This window comes from Corvus moneduloides, chromosome 3 (genome assembly GCF_009650955.1).
Source record: "Corvus moneduloides isolate bCorMon1 chromosome 3, bCorMon1.pri, whole genome shotgun sequence".
NCBI lineage: Eukaryota > Metazoa > Chordata > Aves > Passeriformes > Corvidae > Corvus > Corvus moneduloides.
Genome location: NC_045478.1, coordinates 43,853,197 through 43,873,472, shown reverse-complemented (window position 1 = coordinate 43,873,472; position 20,276 = coordinate 43,853,197). Strand labels below are relative to the sequence as shown.

Below are 20,276 nucleotides of genomic sequence, written 5' to 3'. Positions count from 1 at the left end.
AAACTGTTACTGTTAGTAGCTGACATGCTCTTTATATACTCATAATTGCTTGGCTCCAAAAAAACATTGGAGGCCAATACATGCAGTTCCTTTCCTATTGTCTCTACAAAAATATCTGAAGATGAGTAAAGTAAATTCAATGTAATTTGTGTCATCCCCTTAAAACAATGAGTTACCTATGAGTCTCTTTTACTATACTTGTCATTTTTATTACATTATGATGATTTTGATCCATCTATTATTGTGCCTGTAAATTCATGGAAGGCAGAAAATTACACTTCCCAGGATAGTTTAAGCTTTTTGACATGAGATGTTTTCTTCATGTAGTATGCTCTCAAATATTATCTGTTCCCCTGGGAACATCTTTCAAGCCTGTATAAAACTTTTGGATCAATGCTGCCTTTCATACCTGCACATCTGAGTTGTGTCAGAGTCCCGTGACTCCCCTATGGAGCAATGGACAGAGGGCTAGATCAAATTAACGACTTATGCTTAAAATTTGTATCAAATATGAGAAACTGTATTGTAATGACAATGGTAAATCTAGACAGCCTTCTGTTTTCTAAAAAATTAAGGATGAATCTGCAGCAAGTGAAATCTCTGCTCTTAAGTGGTATCAGCAGCAGAGTGCTTTTTCTTCCTGTAGTCAATGTCCCTTATCTAATAAACTGCTTCACATTGTTCCAACTTTTATGAGCCTTTCAACTCTCATCCCCAGCCTCTCACTCCTGGAAACCCTGCCAACCTGAGCTCTATGGCTTCCCTTATCAATTTTCCATATTTCCTAACTTAAAGCTCTTGATTACTTCCACATTTCTTTTCTTCTTATTATCTGGGGGAGGTTTTAAAAATAAATAAATATATCTATATATATACATATGTATGTATGTATTTAAGGCTATAAATCACTGTGCAATGACTCAGAGCAAATGTGCTCTTAAAAGACTGGAAGTGCTTGTTATCCGGGAAGGGAGTACCTGATGATTCAAACACTGCAAGGATCTACTGTAACATGAATGGCTGAGAAATTTTTGTCCAATTCATTTAAGATTACCTCGTAATCTAGTATGGTTTACAAAAATTGTATGTATTAACATCGAATGCACATTGAGATGCATAAATGAGGCAAACTAGTTGCTTTGTGTCACAGACAATCTGCATAGCTTTAAATACCTATGCAAAAATAAGAATGTTATATTAGAAGTTTTCTGTTGAAAATCAGAGAATGTTCCCTACTGTGTTCTGTAACTTGAGGATATGAAAAGTGTAAACTAATTTGTATGCCACAAGTATGTATCCAGACCAGTAGTTTTTGATCAGGAAACTCAAATAAATTAAATTCAATTCAAAAAGGCCATTTGATTTTCATCATATTCACAGAATCCAATGACTTGCAAAAGTTTTAAAGACTTGGAAAAATAGATAAGTTTAGTAAAAAAAACCCCTCTAGGTACAAAAATCCAAAGTCCACCTTCAATAATGATGCCAGTACGAATTTCAGAAGACACAGCTGGTAATTATTTCAGACTTTATGGAAGCAATTTTTCATGTGCAGACAAGCTTTTGGCAAGGCTTGCTTCTCAATAAAGTGAGTTGGACTGCAGATGCAACATGAAAACCCGAAGTTAGCTGAACATTTTGCATAGCATGAACAAGATGCAGCAAAAATTGCTATGGAATGTCAATAATGCTCTCCCAATGTGTTATGAATGATGGAGCTTTATGAAAGATAAGAATTTAATAGTAGCAAGTAGTTATTCCTGAGTTGTGAACCAGGTTTAAGGTACTGAGTCCTCCTGTTTAGCAAAGCATTTACAGACTTACTCAAAGACAAATTAAATGCTTTCCCTGAATTTTAACAAGCTGTCTGTCAGACTCCTCACCAGTTCTTCACTTAAAAAACACAATTAATTCCACTAATTTCGGCTAGACCACTCTCACTATGCCCTTAACTCTATTGTTTAAGAAGAGTCTCAGTCTCATCATGTGGCTGTTGATTGCTGAAACCTTACCAAATGTCTTACTCCGTGAAAGACAGGTTACTATGCTTCAACATAAATTTTTCATTTTAACTAAATTATCACCATTTAAAGCCTAATTGCACAAAGGAAGTATCTGAAACTTCTGTAAAATTCAGACACTGTGGAAGGGAACAAATTATTTTTGTCTTCCATGCAATTCTAAGTGAGGGGTGACTGGAAAGCTTAACCCGTTCTGTTGTGCATCTCTCTCCACTGCCTAAAATACTGATCTTCTTTTGAAGCAAATTCTGAACTTCTGGAGTTTACTGCCTGAAATGACAAACCAAATAAATCAGAGGCAGTTTTACTAGCAGATGTCCATGCAGAGGTGTTAGAGTTCAGCTGAAGGTGGCAATTTTGCCCAGCAGCTCCATGGGAATCATCTCGACCACAGCTTCATATAATCATTTTATCATTATGTGAACAGCAGTGAAGATATCTATTTTCTTCTGCAGGCAGCTACATGGGGAATCAAAACAATCGTAACTACCATTGGACTGGTAGTCATGCATATATGCTCTGCCATTACAAAGGACATGTACTTATTATTTTGTAAGAAAAAGATATTGTGTTGAATCTTTATGCAGTGGATTCTTCCAGGAATGGAGAAAAGATTGCACAGCATGTGAGACCAAAATATTGTAGTTCCTAGATAAAACTGAATCCAGGAGTCAAGTTAATCTCTGTGTTGCTGAGAACTTCAGGGGGTTTAAAATGTTTGTCATAGAAGAAAAAAAATTGTGTGGTTTTGCTGTGAAAGAAGAGACTAGACGACAACAGAGAAAAGCTAAATTGAAGTCTATTGAAAAGTTTAAAATATTCAACAATTTTTGTCCGACTTCTCTTATTGCTCAAGTGCTCACAGTAATTTTATCATTTGTCCCAGAGCAATTCCTTAGCTGATCCTACCGGCAATGAGGCCAATGCTCAACTAGAGAAAAAGTCCAAATACATAGCCACCAGAGAAATCCCTCAGGATTGTGCTTTATGTACATCAATTTACACAATCACAGAATATGCTGAGTTGGAAGGGACCCACAAGGATCATCCAGTCCAATTCCTGGCCCTGCACAGCACCATCCCCAAGAATCACACCATGTGCCCGAGAGCATTGTCCAGATGCTTCTTGGACTCTGCCAGGCTTGGTGCTGTGACCACTTCCCTGGGGAGCCTGTTCCAGTCCCCAAACCTCTGGGTGAAGAACCTTCTTTTAATATTCAACCTAAACCTCCCCTGACACAGCTTCAGGCCATTCCCACAGGTTATTGGTATACAGCTAAATTCAAGTCCAGAACTAGCAATTGGGTGCTCTAGTCTAAATTCTTTTATATCGCAAACTATAAAAATTTAGCCAGATGCCATGGAATAGAAACCCACAGCTTGGATTGACTGATTCTCTCTGTCCACATGAGCTGTTCAAACTTTCAGACATGTAATTCACCAAGTAAACCAGCATCCTCTGTCAGTGCTAATTTGCCAAAATATGTCAAACACTGGCTTTGTTGGTATTGCTATGAGATGCAAAGATTTGTAGTGAACTGCTCAACCTTTCTAACCTATGCAGAGAATATATTGTCTGAATATCTTGCATCAGAGGACTTCTGCTGCAGTGTGCTATGTGGCAACTCATCCTAAATTAATATTCTATACTGCACACAGGTTTTCTTTCTCCCCTCTCCTTTTCTTGTCCCCTTATGCAAGTCAAACACATGCAGTGGCTTGGTCAGAAAGTGATCTAAATGTCTTACAAATGTTACTGAGAACACTCAACAGGGACACCAAGGACATGTGGCAGACATCAAATGCTTCCCTACTCTTGTGGGTACACAAGATTTTTGGAGGCTCTAGGAGGCCTTCCGCAGAATGATGTAACCATACCATCTTGAGGAGAAGGGATGGCTTCCAGTGATGTCAGAACTACCATATGAAGGACTGGAGATTTACAGAGCTATATAGAGTGTCTATCCTAAGTCCATGGTCCCACAATAGAACTAAGGTCCAAGACCAAAAATAGAGATGTTTGCTCTTGTTCTCTGGCAAGACCTACCTGGTGAACTGTGTGTTTCTGTCTCTAACAATTGCATAGAGCTGACCAGTCGGCTGGCAAGATGCAGGCTGTTGGTGCCATTATGAAAATTGTTTCCTTACAGGTTTTGAGAACAAAAAATATACCTCAAGCAGTGACTGTCTTTCAGAAAGGAGATTGTTAGTGGTAGGGCCACATTTTCCTGGGGCTACCATATTTATTATGCATTCTGAGGAAAAAATGCATTATGACTGCTCAGTGGACCCAGTGGTTTCCAAAAACAATAGATCAGTGCAGAAGTATGACACAACAATTCTGTACATATACAGCACATGTTGCATTTCCCGCTCATAATGGATTAATTATACTCTCACAGAAAAGCAGTATTAATGCTTGTGCATCACAGGCAGTCTGTGTGCATATGGTCAATCTGGTGCTTGAAAATGTACTCTGCCTTTGTAAAATGTCTTCTACATATGTACATCAGTAATATGGTGGGAGAGGTATAATGGGTAGCAAGGAAGCTAAATATAATTGAGTAAGTGACACTACAGGAACAAACAACCTAACTTGTTACCAAGTCCCCAAAATTATATCCAAGAAGTGAATTTTTCTGGCTGACTAAAGTGTGCTTATAGTCTTCATGTGGTCTGTTTTTTGTAGGCAGCCTTTAGTTATTGCTTAAAGTGGCCAAGAACAAGCAGCTTGGTACAGTCAGTAAAGAGCAGGGCAGATTTATGACATTGTAATTTCTACTCTTAAACAAACCAAAACCCTCTTTCCTTAGAGTTACGTTGGTAGGGATGGGAAGATGCGATCATCTTTATTTTGGGGAACTCCTCTTTTTTGCCATGGTTTCTGAAACCAAACATAAATAACATGGGACAGTCCACAAAATTCACATACGTGATGTGACACTAGAAAATCAGCCTGGAAAAGCTGAAGGCAAGAGAGACCTCTCTCCACATCACTCTATTCAAACAAAAAACCACTGTCCTCCTCCTTCTAACACAATGTCTCCAAACCAAGGGACTTTCTATGCATTTCTGAGGCATTGTCATCTGAAATGAACCTGGACGTTCAGGTTTCTTTACCCAACATGCTCAACTAGAGACTACTTCCCTCTGCAGTACAGGGTCCCAAGGTCAAGAGGAAAAGGAATGGCATATGTATTTACATTCACAGAGGCTCAAATATCTTACTGATTTGACATGCATATGGATTGCACATTACCTCAGATATACTTTTCTTTTACAGATCTGAGTTTTTCAAACTCCTGTATTATTTGTAAGCTGATTTTTTATAGGTTTTAGATACATGATATCAGCTAACTATAAGAGTACGACCCATTTTTTACTTATATGTCATTTAATAGATCGATGTGTCAGGTGAGTTCAGGGGAAAATATCCCTTGAAGTGTTACAAATATCTGATGGAATTTTGTTATGAGTTCACCGTGGCTGGAGGCACAGTCATTGCAGTCATATTTTGACACACAATACTCCCTGAAACCCTCTGTAAAAAGCTCCCATTAGAAAACCCTTTTTTTTTAATGCAATCTCAATGCTCAGTACCTTGCTGGTAACCAACTTAGAGACCTCTGGCTAGCAGGGCATGCTCATCACCAGCATCCTCTGTGTTACAGCCAGACTCTGTAAACTGTTTAGCACACCCCCAGAACTATCTGCCAGGAAAGTTGCCTATGGATGGCTTATCATGGCAGTAACTTATTTCTGCTACTATTGCCAACCTTTTGACTGGATCACCAAAAGCCATTACACGCTTCCTGTTCCCTACTTCAACACAGTGGGAACATCTCAGCTTGGCAGAATGTACTAGTTTGAAAACAAACTAGTAGGAGACACTAAGTCAGAATAAAAATTAAATAGGGAAATAACAGGAGGGGGGAAAAAAAAGTAAAGGCGGATAGCACTGGGTTAAACTGACAGTCAGGATACAACCTGGCACCCTGTTAGTCAGGGTGGTGGTAGCAGTCTGGTAGAATGGTAGCTGCAGTCGTCCTGAAGCGGTGATCCTGTAGAAAAAGGGTCTGCTCTTCCTCAGGTCCAGTGGTCGCTGTGTAGCTCCTGTCCTCTGGAAATCCAGTGGAAAGGGTTGTCTCTGGTGTTCAGAGTCTCAGATTATATCCACGATGGGCTGCTTGGTTCCTCCCTCTGGGTGGAGCATCTCACAATGGGGTAATGAGTCATGAGGCCAAGTGTTGATTAGGCTCATTAACAGAAGATAATCCGGAGGGAGTTATCTCTGAGTCATGTGGCAGGACATTGATGGGCCATTAACAGAGAGATAGTCTGGGGGGAGGAGGCAAGGGAACACTGCCCCACCTGGTTTCAACAGCTCATGAGGATGGTTATAGAATACACTGCAACCCAGGACACAGAAAGATAAGGATCTAAATACTGTGTGATAAAGTGCAATATCTACTTCCAGGAAGCAATGGCTTTGGGACAGAGCAGCTGGAAATGACAGTCATTATACCAGACTGTGCTTATTCTAATACCAGGGATATCAGACTGTGCTTATTCTAATAAATACTGGAAGGAAAACAACAGAGTGTTCTGCTCAAAAGTATGAGCCCAAAAATTACATGTACGCAAAAAAAATTATTTGAACATTTAGAAATGGACACTTTTAGTGGTGAACTTGGCATTGCAAGGTAACATTGAACTTATGAACATTGACGATCTTAGATGTCTTTTCCAACCTAAGTAACCCTATAATTCTAAGGTCTCCACATTGCTTCTCTTGGTAGATTGTTCAGTCATCAGCTTTGCTATGATGTTCTTGAGAGTTCTTAAGGAGGACAGTGCTAGAAAGATCTTTATCATCTTTTTTATGAGTTTATTAAACTCTTCTCTCTAAAAAAGAATGACAATTGCCACTTCTGCCCTTTGAGTCTTACCATTCCCTATAATTCCCTTTATTATTTTAGGGATTTTTTTCATCCTTCAGATTCTTCTCTTCTTTCTTTTTGGTCCTATAAGCCATAGGTAGGTTTTTTGGTTTTGTTTTTTTCTTTTTTTTTCTGAAATCCTGATTCCTGTAGTCAAAGCCATAACTGTATGCTGTGAAAAAAATTTGTATAGTTGTTCTATTTTTACAATATGTCTTTAACCACCTCTGTTAATCAGTGGAAGAGCACTGGATTATGTGAGTCCTCATCTGAATCAAAACAACCATTTTTATTGCCTGTTGAATTCTTAACAATTTTGTGCATAACAAACCTACTAAATTACAATGTCTTCTTTTGATTTCCCCTACTTCTGGTTGTGGTATGTGGATTTATACTCAAATTTCTGTCCAACTCATTTTATTAACAGTATTATTGTCATAGGTGTCCTCTTTCCTACAGGAACTACAAGACAATGCAGTAAGTTTGTTGCTTTCTACAAATGTTTCCCATTTCACGTGGTTCAAAGTTTTCAGTGGTATCAATCTGCAAATTTTCCTATGCAAACATTAATCACTTAAATGAACTGTGAATGGGAGGGACTATGTAAATCTGAATCTTCTCAGAGCTTTTTAGACATCCTACACTTCACTTAGGGGTGGGGAAGTTCATGCCTTCCTGGAGTGTTACATTTATACCAAACACATAATCCTTTCCTCATCTAAGATCCACCCTCTTGAAAGGGAATTGTTTTGTGTTCTAATTTCTCCTCAGCAAAACATTTTAAGAGCTCTCACAATGACTCTCAATAGACTTATTTACTTCTGACACAAGAGCTTGCAAACATACCATTTTCAACACACCTGCAGAACCTTTTTCTGCAAATTCCATTGTTAAAAGCAGACCTGACAGTGGTCAGCCTTGTGATTCTTTATGAAGGGCCTGAATTTGCAACTTAAACAAGACAAGTCTCAGTCAGAACGAGATAGGTATTTTGGATGTTCCCATTTCTATGTCTGTCCCATTTTATTTTGGGTTTCACGTGGGATATTTAAACACTATTAAGTAAAAACAGCAGGCTGGTTTGGATGCACATATAGGTTGGTTGGCTGATTGCTATTATTTCACCTCTTTTCCCTTCAGTTTCTGGGTGAACCAACATTTATGGTCTAAGTATATCAGCTTTGCTAGAGATGCCTTTTACAGCCATCACGGGTATGAAAGGTAAAGGAAGGATCAGCAGTACTTCTCCATTCTAAAAGTTTTTCCACAATTGTTTCAGTTTCCCAGTCTGGAACTCAAACACTTGTCAAGGAACCTAGACCTGAAATCAATTCTTCCTATAACCTGTGGAGACAGAAGACATCTGCTAAGACGGTGCCCTAACAGCCAGGCTGTGCTCTTTGCATTGAAGGTTCTCCATCCTCATTGAAGCAGTGTCACTACACAAAAAAAATCATGATTCATGGGTCCAGAGTGGTCTGGCTCCTGTATGAATATGAGGCACTATTTGTTTTTCCAAATGCCTTTTAGAAGAAATGGGCTGCAATCACACTGTGCAAGGGCATCTTGTCCTAGTGGCTGGCAAGTGTGCAGTTTGTTCTGCAAACAAGACCAACGGAGGATCAAAGTGAAGGGGAGTCTGGATTTAATTCATAACTTGATTAATAATTTCTGAATTATGATTAGCCATGGATTTGAACAAGTCACTGGGATATTTGGACTGGGGCAAACAGAGGTGCAACTGCAATTTCAGCAACAAAGTGAAGGATTTGTGTGTTTCAGTGCTCTAAGGATAATCAGCAGCTGAAAAGGCTATGTGCATTTTTTTTTCATTTCCTCATTTTTGGATTCTGGTTGACCAAATTCTCACTTCAAGAAATAGGGCACAGGATTTGAACTGCTTTTTTGGGGGAATAGGTTGAATTTATGTGCCTAAATCCAGGAGAACAGCTCAGCAAGTTTCATGTCTCATATACCAGTGAATGTTAATAGGACAAGGCTCAAGATTAGAGAATACTTGACTGCATGCAGTAATCATAGCTGATAGCACTTCAGAGAATTGCAAGAAGGCAGCAAGTGTGACTCACAGCAGTGGGCCACAAGACAGGCTGAAAGATGTGAGAGGAAAGGCATTTTGGAATCACAGTCCTGTCACTTTGAATTTTGTTCTTTCCCTTCACTAAATTAGTATGAATGTTTCTCTTATGGTTTTTCTGACTCATTTTTTCTTGTATGTTTTTATTTCAGATTTTATCAGTGTCATATTCAATCTTTCATGCTCCTTTTTTCTTTTTTCTAGTTTGCATTAATTTGTCTAGCAATATAATAACTAGTGGCATATGGGTTTTTTCTTTCTTAGAAAGCTGTATAACAGGCCTCTAAATTTCCATTTTTAAAGCCTGCAATATTTCTAACAGCACTAACTATGACTCACCAGCAAAATGTCTTAGCAGCTCTGGAACACTGACAAGAGATCCACTTCCAAAGACTGAGTTATGGTTTAGGTCCACAAAATTTGCAGACTTTTAAAGCTCTGTGTTCAACATTTCATTCTTTTAGGAGGAAAATGAACAGATTTAGACTGTTCCTTGAACGAATTACAGTAATATATTGCTGTAAAGTGCAAAAGCACCACAAGCTTTTACAAGCACATTTGGTCTTGCCAACATTATTAAAATAGTATCATCCAATTAGACTGTGAGCATACAGCGTCCAGTGACAAAAATGAAAACAAAGCCCATCAGGAGTCTTACTGCACCAAAAGTCTAGCACTGAGTATAAATTACATCATCAATGTTAGCCTGTGACCCAGCATTCATACTGGCCCATTGGCATGTGTTATGTGAGTGAAGTGCTCCATCTGCTGTGTGCCCAGGTAGGCAAGGCAGGCACTTTGGGACATGTGTTCACATGCCACTCAGGGCTCCAGCACTCTTTATTAGCTGCATTTGCAAGCACAAAACCTGTGAGAGCTCAGAGTCACCTGGTGTTCAGCCAAAACAAAAACCAAAAACCAAAACAAAACAAAAACAACAACAAAAAAAGGAGGCACAGATGATAGGTTACTTGTCTTGTGTAGGCAGTTCCTACAATTGTTTGCAGTTAGCAAACAGGACACTTGAGAGCATCACCTACCTGTGTGACAGAGATATTTGAGCATTAACAATTGAAACATGATGTCAATGTGCTGTGATTTGAATGTGCTTAATTATTTTCCCACTAGATTCCATTGCATCATCCAGTACACTAGGTGTGCAACAACCCAAACTTCAATTAGTACTTGAGCGCCACAGAAAATCAGGAGGCTGTATCCCCAAAATTTCTTTATTTATTTACTTTTATAGTTATTTTCATTTAGATCTAACATATATTTCAAGGTAAATTACTTGTCTTGGTTTATCCTGAGAATCTTTTCTACATTAGCAATTTCTGAACTAAAACTTCCTTTGTCACAGCAGGTTCTGCTATATATTCCCCTTTGGGCTAGCCTTGGTAAACATGCAAACACACTAATTTGGTCTAGATAGAAAGAGATGCTTTCATCTTTGCAGTACAAACTGTTTTTCCCATTTGAAGAAACCCCAAACTACTATCCTTCCAAATAAATATATAACTGCAGTACCAAACACTTAAGCAAATTGTTGCTTCCATTGAAGTTAAAACTGTTAAAATGACAGTATTTCATACTGGAAATAAAAGATGCATTTTGTGTTTTGTGGTCATATTGAGGCTTGGGAAATATGACCTACTTAATAAGGCTAGAACAGGCAAACACCAGCTGGTTATTCCAGATTTCTAAGGGGGTTTTTTGTTAAATACTAGGTGGTTCCTAAAACGTGCTGAGCAAGTAGTTGACACTGCTGAAAGCTCACTTTTCTAGCTTATGAGAAAGAATTGTGTCTTTGAAAATAATTGTATTTTTTTCATGAGCCTAGATAAAATAGAGTTTATGTTTGGAACGTCCTTGCTGTGGTTATGCCTACGTTTCTTGCCTAGTTTTAAACTAAAGAGGGAGAGACTTAGATTAGATATTAGCAAGAAATTATTTACTCAGAGGGTGGTGAAGCTGGAACTGGAATAAGTTGCCCAAAGAGGCTGTGGATGCCCCATCCTTGGAAATGTTCAAGGACAGGTTGGATGGAACTGTGCGTAACTCAGTCTAGTGGGGGTGGCATCCCTGTCCTCGATGGGTGGGGGGAAAGGGCAGGGGGTCGAAGTAGGGTGAGGGGCACGGGGTTGTAACAGGGAGGAATGGTTGGAATAGATGAACTTTAAGGTCCCTTCTAACTCAAGCCATTCCAGGATTCCATGGTTCTGGGATTTTCCTTTCGGTTTTTTGTTTTCCCTTTGATTTTCCTTTCCACACAAAAAAAATCTCTAATAAGTCATCTGTCTTTTGGGAACTTAAAGGGATCAGAAATGCACTGGATGTCAGATAATATCCAAGCAAGAAGGCCTGCTTACAAGTCAGAGTTTGGTACAGCTCTCCAGTGACTTGAAAAAAGTGGATTAAGTAGAACTGACCTAGTGCCCCAAGAGTTCTTGCTGGGCTGTCACAGTATTGACATGAGAGGTTCAAGGCTACCTGTGTAACATAAACAACGCAATCTGAGGGCTGAGGATAGAGGAGCTAGCCAAGTTTTGGACGTGTCTTTGACAAGGAACATGGTTGCAAAGAGCAATGATGGGTACTCCCCTTAGAGACCCCTTAGGTGTCCGTGGTATCAAGTGTTCTACTCATGTTTGATACACAGTAAATCAGATATCGGGAGAAGGAAATACAGAATGGCCTGGCTGGAAATCTAGGACTCTCACTCTTCTCCCACACCACAGATTGCACTTCATCCCTTCTCCCCCTCATCCAGACGTTACCAGCTTCCAACAGGCTTGAACTCCTCTCTTGTACATCTGTACATCCCAAGAGCCTGCAAGCTGTCACTTCCAAATGGTTTAGCAGGATAACCAGCAGGCTTCTTCATCACCACCAGAGAGTTCGTGTGGGTAGCCAGCTGGTCTGTCTTCCTAGTTAGGCTTCAGAAAAGGGTGGGAATTTCAGAAATGCTTAGCAACCCAGGAAATATTTGTACATTATTTGTCCATTCTAAAAGTGATACGTCCTTTTTGATTCGGTAGCAAGATCAAAATGGCTCTATTGATTCTTGATACTGGCAAATAAATTGTTCTGGGGCTAAATAAGACCCAGTAGATATCACAATATAGTGTGATGTCACAGTGAAACAACGTGTTGGAAATTACTCAGAGCTTTTCTTGGAAAGCAGTAGTTCAAACCTGAAGGAAACAAGGGCTACATCTTAGCCCAGAAACACAGATTTTAATAATTTGACTAAAAGACTCCTGGATCACTGTGATCTACTCAGTAAATCTGTAACAGCCCAGGACTACCAGACATGATGAGTTTGCTGTTTTTTGAACTCCTAAATTATTTAGAGAGCAAGAATTGAAGTCTAGATCTCAGACCACAGGTGTTATTAATCTCATATTTTTATAAACTACATGGTTTTCTTGAAGGTACTTCTCCTAAGTTAGCATGACCCAGCAGGCATTCTTCTTGTCTCCCCATAAATTTTTGGCTTGAATCAAATTCCTACTTGGAGGAAAATATTTTTTAAAAAACAAACACTACAAATAAGATAGTGGTAATTAAGAGGAATTAAATAAATAAAATGCAAGCCATCAGGCACCAAAGTGTCTGTATACTGTATACTGTTATGCCTGTCTTGCAGGGAGAACAGTTGTGAGCTGATTGTTATGAAGACATAAATTTTTCATGAAACAAAGATTTGTAGGAAAAATAATTGTCCACTAATTCAGCTGGGGGGAAGGAGGGGCAGGGGTGTGGAACAAAATAAGGCAAAGAAGTGCTTGGATATGCAAGCTTTCTTTCAGATTCGAACATCTTTTCTCTGTTTCAGTAGAATTTTGTCATATCCAGTAAGCATCCCTAGGGAGAGCCTGGGGCAAAAATCTAGACCCACAATCCCCACACTGCATTGCCTGAAGTTAATTGGGTTTGATCATAGCACTATTAAAGTCAAACCACCACATAATGCATGAATGGAACTCATTCTCACCTTGTAAGATGGTGGTACAGCTGTATCCTTCACTTTACAGTAGAGATTTCAGTCCTTTCTGGATCTTTAAGCTTCAGATAAAATTTTCAGCTGGCTAAGGCTCACACAACGCCACATGCTTCAGAGAGAGGGAAGTCTGGACACTGAAAGCCATGGATCCACACTGGAGGGAAGGTGTTCCACCACACATCTGACAAACTGCATTTTTAATATTGATTCACTTTATGCTGAAGAAATTCAGAAGTCTTGCATAATCAGAGTGACTGGGAATGTGTATACTGTAACTGAGACAGCACAGCACACAACTCGATGGAAGTTTGTATTGTTGGTGCTATTTGTCTACTTTGGAAGGGGTGAAATGTAGAGAGAGTACAAGTATGATATGAAAAAACTGCTTAACTGTCAGAAGAAAGCTTCTGAAGAACAGTGACCCTAATTCAATTTAAGGTTAAAACACCTAAGGTTATGTTTCCACATTTAGAGATCCATGTGCTATTCAAGTGCCTAAATTCATATAATGATCTGCAGATAAAAAAGATCAACAGTATTTAACAGTTATTGGGGAGAAATTTAGTTGACCAGCTAGTAAGAATCTTATCTTGAGATGAGATCCTACACAATGAGTTCAGGAAAATATGGTGTTTGCTGATAGTGATAAAAAGCTGCTCCCTGCTTACGTAATACCTCCAGGAACCAGGACCTCACAGCAGTACAAATCCAATAGCTATCAATACTCCCGAGAAAATACAAAGTGTGCTCTTTGTGTCTTCCTTCCTCACAAAAGTGCCGTGACAGGAACAGAAAAGATACACAATCTTTGCTACAGGCATCTGAAAAGTTGGCAATATTCCCAGGAAACAGGGGTACTCTGGGCAGAGACAGCATTGCATGACCATTTGTGCCACGGAGCAGAGGGTCCCAAGGGATGCTCTTGAGGCAAGAGTCTCTGCACAGCCTTGAAGGCCAGCCCCTATCTGAAGTAACATAAGGCATTGAGCCTGCTACACATCCCACAGAAATCAATGATAATCCTTTCAATTTCATGGGTTTGATATGCCATTGCTGTCACTGCCCTGTTCCTACACACTTCATCCTGCCTTCTCCCTGCCTCAGCTGCATCCACCCACTGATGCCTCCCAGGAAAAACAAGGTTGCATGAATTTGCAGGCTCAAGTTTTGTGCGAGGAACTTAGATATTTAATATGCAGCTTGCAGTCATTTCTCCCAGCTTCAATAGCCATCTGGAGAAAAGTTTTGAAGCTCACTGACATGCTGGAGAAGTGGACCTGATTGAGAAATGATGTTCAACAGCTGCCAGAGGGGAGGGGGATTGGAGCTGAGTTTTCACCAATGACTCTGGCATTGCCCCACAGTGCTGCTAGCAAGTAAATATATGTTTGTAAGTATCAGAACCTACTGATCGTGCCCAGTTTGCATTTCATAAATCAAAATGTATCAGCTGTTTCTTAAAATTTTATTTTCAGTCTTCTTTGGTCACAATTTGGCCTAAGGACTACATCTGTTATGAATTCCTTGTAACAGGACCTTGCCATTTGGACTACAGTTGTCATCAAAATATTCTAGCGTGCTCACACAGGCTGAGAGAAATATATTTTTAAAAATATTCTATAACTCAAAAATTAGTTTAAAAAATCAGTATTGCTTACTGAGTTGAAAAATAGTCTGTATTGAAATTCAGTTTCTGCCTTGCTCTGATTGGAAATGTCTATGCGTCTGAGTATATATATATAAACATAAGCATAGCCACACAATAGCAGGGATATGTACAGATAGTAAATAAACCCGTGTAATGTAGTTTTCCAAAACGCAATTTCTCCTCAATTTTAATATTGCATAGCAGCTTGAAGACAACCCCAAGTGTTTGTTTTGACGCATTATTTTCTCAAATCTGATTCTTATTTATATTTTGAAATCAAGGCTTGCTTTTATCAAGCTGTATGCGCAGTGCAACAAAAGGTGGCAATTCAGGTGCAAGGTTCTGGAGAAAGACTTGCATTTCAACACTGAAAGGTCCCACCTCCCCTCTGAACACCCCTGTGCCTTTCCCAGCCCTACACCAGGGCATGTTTATATCAATCTGCCCAGACTGTTGAGAATGGTGGCCCACCAAGGCCGGCACGTCAGGAAGAGCTCCACTTCCAGGAGCTGCAGCTGAGGTCTGCTTCAGATGAGGAGTTGCAGGAGGGACAGGGAAGCTGTATGAAATGGAGGTGGTTCATCACTACTGAGTATCTAATGGATTTCAGGAGGGCTGTCCTTGTGGAAAATTAATAACCAAGGTTGTCATTAGATCAAAGGAGAGAATTAAAGCCAAACAGGGATGGTTGTGACATTATTGTCTAACAGACCACAGGCCAAAGCCACCCATTGTGCTGTCCCCATTGGCTGTGATCATACTGAAACAAACTTGGGAGCTATGGTCCATGTGGAATGTGGGAGTGAGGCCATTGTTTTGCCTCTGTATAGCTGGGCAAGTACACTGCTGTCCAGCTTTCTTATGATTCCTCCCACCTCAACATGAGTTCTTCCTGAGTATTTGTGCTACAAGTGATCCAAAAAGCCCATGAGCTTTCTCAGTCTCCTTCTTCCTATCCCCTATGTCTGACCCCCCTGGGGAAAGGCAGGGTGTGAGACGCTGTGTGGGAGTTTGGCTGCCATGCAGGGCCAATCCACCACACACCAGAGTGGAGGGTCCAGAAGTTTGATTGACTGCTCCCTAGACAACAATAGGATTTCAGGTGTCACCACTCCTGCTCCAAGTATAAACAAGCAAGTCAGCCAGCAAATATTAGCTTTTGCTTTTCTAAGTGCCTCTTCAGCACAGTGTCACTTCTCTCCTATTCATCTGCGGAGACCCATAATGAAGTGTCAAGGCAAACACAGCATGATGTGGAGAAGGGCTGAGAACCAACATCTGCCCAAGCCCTGCTCTTCAGCTGCTTACCACAATACCTGTGCAGAATAAGGAGTATGAGCTCAGACTGGCAGCAAATGAAAAGGGGGCAGGAATTTGCCTATTCGTTTTTCTTCAGATAATAGATGCCCCTACCAGTGAGAGCAGTGGAATAGGACAGCATCCTCCCATTGCTCCAGGGGTATGTTTACACTGCCAGGTAGCTCTGTCATGTCTGTGCTATCTCTTCACAAACTAGTTCAGGTACTAGTTCAGAGTTCTTGAGCTGTGACTACAAGGCTAGCAGGATAGATTAGCCCCATGGAGCTCTTTGGTGTGCCTAGGCTTACTTGCAAATTACAACATCTTTGCCCCTGCCCTTATTGCATAATTTTTTAAAGGCTTCATGCTATCAGTGCTTTTCACAGGAAAGTCAGGCCCCACAAAAGCACAAGTGAGAAGGAAAAGACAAGAAGATCTAGGCCCCAGGACACTTTCTAGTAAGTGATATCAGAAATACTTTTCTGAGGAAACATATTTCCATTTCAAAACTCCATGGCAGAAGAGACCTGTTTGTCTCTTCTAGTCCCCATTGACTCTACTAACCATTCCACAGCATTTTTCATACTTTGACAGCTTTGACATCTTTGCTGCTGTCATATGCTGGTACGCACAGTAGTCCATAGATCATAATCTCCCTTTATCCAAGGAATCATGTCATTGCCAGGGACAGGGGCAGGGAGTTTTTCCAAAAAGGGGTTCCTTCCAGTCAGGGTAGCACGGCCCCGGTTCCAAGCCAGAGGGGTGGATGTAGCATGGCAGAGGGAGAGGTGGGGTATTGCCTATTACCAGGGGTTTGCACAGTGAATAATAATGTTCCTTTCCTTGTGCACTCTATCATCAGTATTGTTGCTGTTACTATTCCTTTTCTTATCTCATTGCTGTTTCCAGTAAACTGTTCTTATCTCAACTCATGATCGGTGCCTTATTTGTCTCCAATTCTGCTTTCCATCCCGCTGCAGGGGAGGGGGAGAGGAAGGCAGGAGGAGCAAGAGAGCAGCGTGTGGTTTGGAGAGTTTCAGTGGGGGCAATGAATTGGGAAGCACCATTCTCAAGCCACAACACCTTTCTAAATGAGAAAGAAGTAGGCATAGAAAGAAATGACAGCCACCTCAGGAATACTCATCTGAGACATGGAAAGCCCAATTACACAGTTGTCCTCTGTTGCCATCTTCAGCTCCTCAGCTGTGTCAGCACTTTCCCTTGGTTTACACTGAGGTTCAAACATGCTCGGTCCTTTCCTGTCTTCACTGAAACATTTTACTGCCTGCAAGCAGTCCCTGCTCATGATATTCAAACAATTGATTTTTCTTGGTTTCTCACCTGCCCAGTGAAAATTTAACATTTTGGTACAAGCTATTTTTGTTACAACTCCCAGAGGAGGAATTAGGTAGGTACAACTTCAGGGCTTCCATTTAGGTGTACCAGGCTCTAGTCTGAGTCATGTGGGAGTCAGACAGCCCAGGCATCCTGGTGCTGTTCTATTAGATGTCTATCCTAGCACTTCACAGTGCATATCACCACAACTGCAGGATTCCTGTACAATTTGAGTTTTTAAAAGAATAAAATCCTGATCAAGTGTTTCTCCTGTGCACTTCCACCTTTCTGGCCTTTAATAACTCTTGGTAGCTGGAAATTGATTTGGAAAACCCAACAGCAGATAAAATTGCTTAGTTGGATGAATGGTCAATTTCGGCTTCCATTTTTTGATCAAGTTCTCATTTATCCTCATAGTCTCTGAAGTTACTGATTCTTTGAACCTGACTGCTATTCCACATAAGTAGTGTTTTATGTATAATCAACTTCTTTATTATATGACAACCAGTAACATCTGAAAGCTTTAAACATATTCTAACATTTTAATGATAGCAAGGAAAGATTTATGGGCAGAGTAAATATCTTTTATTGGCCCGATGATGTAGCTGGAAAAATGCAGACTTACTTTTGGGCACCCAAACCTTTTTCTGAATTTGAAACAGAAGCTACAAAATTGTGGCTTGATGGTTGCCATTTCTTTTTGTTCTGAAGCAGATCATGGGTGTCTGAAGTCTTGACTGGTTTCCCAGCAGTGCAAGTAGACAAAGCATTAAGTCCCTGCAAACCTTAATTTGGTTATACCCTTAGATCATCATGGATACATTACACAACTATTCTAGAATATTATCAGATTCATTGTAGATGGAAAGAGTCATATACTTGATGATCTTGCCCTTGAATTGTCATATTATGTTGTGTTGTTTTTGAGTAGTACCTTACCTCAAAAGTCTTTCTAACCAGCCTTTGTAGATACATAATAATTGATGTTATTTTCTAAGTTGTATTTCTTTTTTTAAACCCATAAAAAATGTTTACTTGCTTTTAGGTCTCCTCCGTGAAATTTTCTCCTTAAAGGGAAGGAAAATGCACCATCTGTGGCATAATTTGTAGCTGCTTATTTGAGGCAGACTGTTCAGAAGGAAGTAAATCTTTCCACATTTTAGAAGGCTTGTGAGGGAAGGAATTTATCCACATTTAGCAGACACTGGGGTAAGTACATTCTTCTGGGAGCCGCAGGTTTGGGGGGCAATAAATCCTTCCATTGCTATTAGACAGGAGGCAATAAATCCTTTGATCTCTACCACACTCAATGATTTTACTCCACTCAGAATGTACATTTCATTGAGGTACTGTCTTCATTTTCCCATTTTCCTGGTATTAATTTATCCTCTTCTTCTAGGTTACTACCCCTATTTTTAATTAATTGGTTGTACTTCTCAACTGTTCACTCTAAGGGCATGGCATTCAGTTACATTATCTGTTAAGAGAGAAAATACTTTTTTTTTACTTTCCTTTCATCATCTGGGCAAGAGACTCTGAAGTTGTACCTGTGTATTCCCTCTTTTAAGAGTAACAAAGTATTTTCTCTTTTAGATAAGCAGGTGCCCTTAAGCTTTTTGAAAGAATTTTTCTCTTGAAGAGCTTTTTTACACTTTTGGCCAATTTCACATCGGACATTTTCTCTTACATCTAGCTACAAGCATCACTAGGCTTAGTGTTGGCCTGAGAAACACTAGAAATCTAATATTTTAGGTGGAAAATCTGGAGGAAAAGGTTTTCTATATTAATTCAGCACTATTTTTATCTGCAGCTTGGATTATGATGCCAGTAAATAAATGTAAATGAAGAATTTTAGCAGCACAGCATGCCTCAAATGCTGAGAAGTTACATTATTTTTCTCATTTTCCAACTGCCTTTGGTATTTATATTAAAAATGAAAGCATTTAAGTCCATTTAAAACAAAAGCATCCCACTCCAACATATCCTTTAAAACTCCATCTACTGAGAGGCCAGATGGAGAATTTTAAAATGAAACCTGCATCTTCCAGCATACGAGCCGAGAAGGCACCCGGAGGTTTTGAGCCTAAGTTTATTTCTGTCAAACAGTGACACCCGGTGGTCAGTCAGACCAAGGCATTGCACCTTACAGCCCCAGCCCCAGTGCCTGCTTCTGCCCTTGAGAGACGGGGCAGAAAGCAGGAGGGTTTCCGGCAGCCAGACGCCTAATTAGCAATGACGGGGACTGAGTAGCAAATGAAACAAGCACATGGTCGGATATATAAAGCGTGAATACACTGAAAAATCTATCTTCCATCTTTTTTCTTCTGGTGTTTAATAGCGTCATATTAGGCTAGAGAGGCTTATCTGTTCCCCTAAGGATAAGAAATATTTTAAATTTTGCTTATAAATATGTCAAGTATTCCCTTCTGTCACTGCATTCTTGTACAGCTGGTAAGCTGGGGACAGTTTCCAAAAACTGCACTACAGGGTGAAACTGTGTTGTCAGACTTTATAAACCATCTGGAACAGCAAGCTGCTTTTCATGCCCTGAAATTCCCAAGCCCTGCTTTTTCACACCACATGTAAAATTGATATCTTCCTATAAAAGTATAAGACTTAACCTATGAAATTATAATAAGAAGTTCCAGACTTTTAATTAAGTTTCTGATCTTATTACCGAGGTGGAAGGCGTGTTTCACACATGAATTATCGGACCAAATGTCTTGCAGCAGCCGCAGCAATACCTCAGCAGTGCCAGTCTCCAGCTCCCCAGGGCTCTTCTCTGCCCATCAGTGCCCTGACACATGGCACTAGCAAACATCAGTTCTACAAATTCAACTTAGGGTCCAGTTTACCATCTTGTCTAGAAAAAAAACTGAGAATGAGACAGAGACCTTCCATGACCTTTGCGAGGGAATTTTTTCTAAGCAGC

General features: G+C 40.0%; 1 long non-coding RNA gene across 3 annotated transcripts in view; it reads left to right on the top strand.

Moving 5' to 3' along the window:
• LOC116442303 overlaps positions 1 to 20,276 on the top strand; it is a 102,933-nt gene that overhangs the window by 37,530 nt on the left and 45,127 nt on the right. For all 3 annotated transcript variants that reach the window (XR_004239499.1, XR_004239497.1, XR_004239498.1), the window contains exon 2: positions 18,390 to 18,553. This is a non-coding gene — a long non-coding RNA (uncharacterized LOC116442303). The remainder of the gene's footprint in view (positions 1 to 18,389; positions 18,554 to 20,276) is intronic.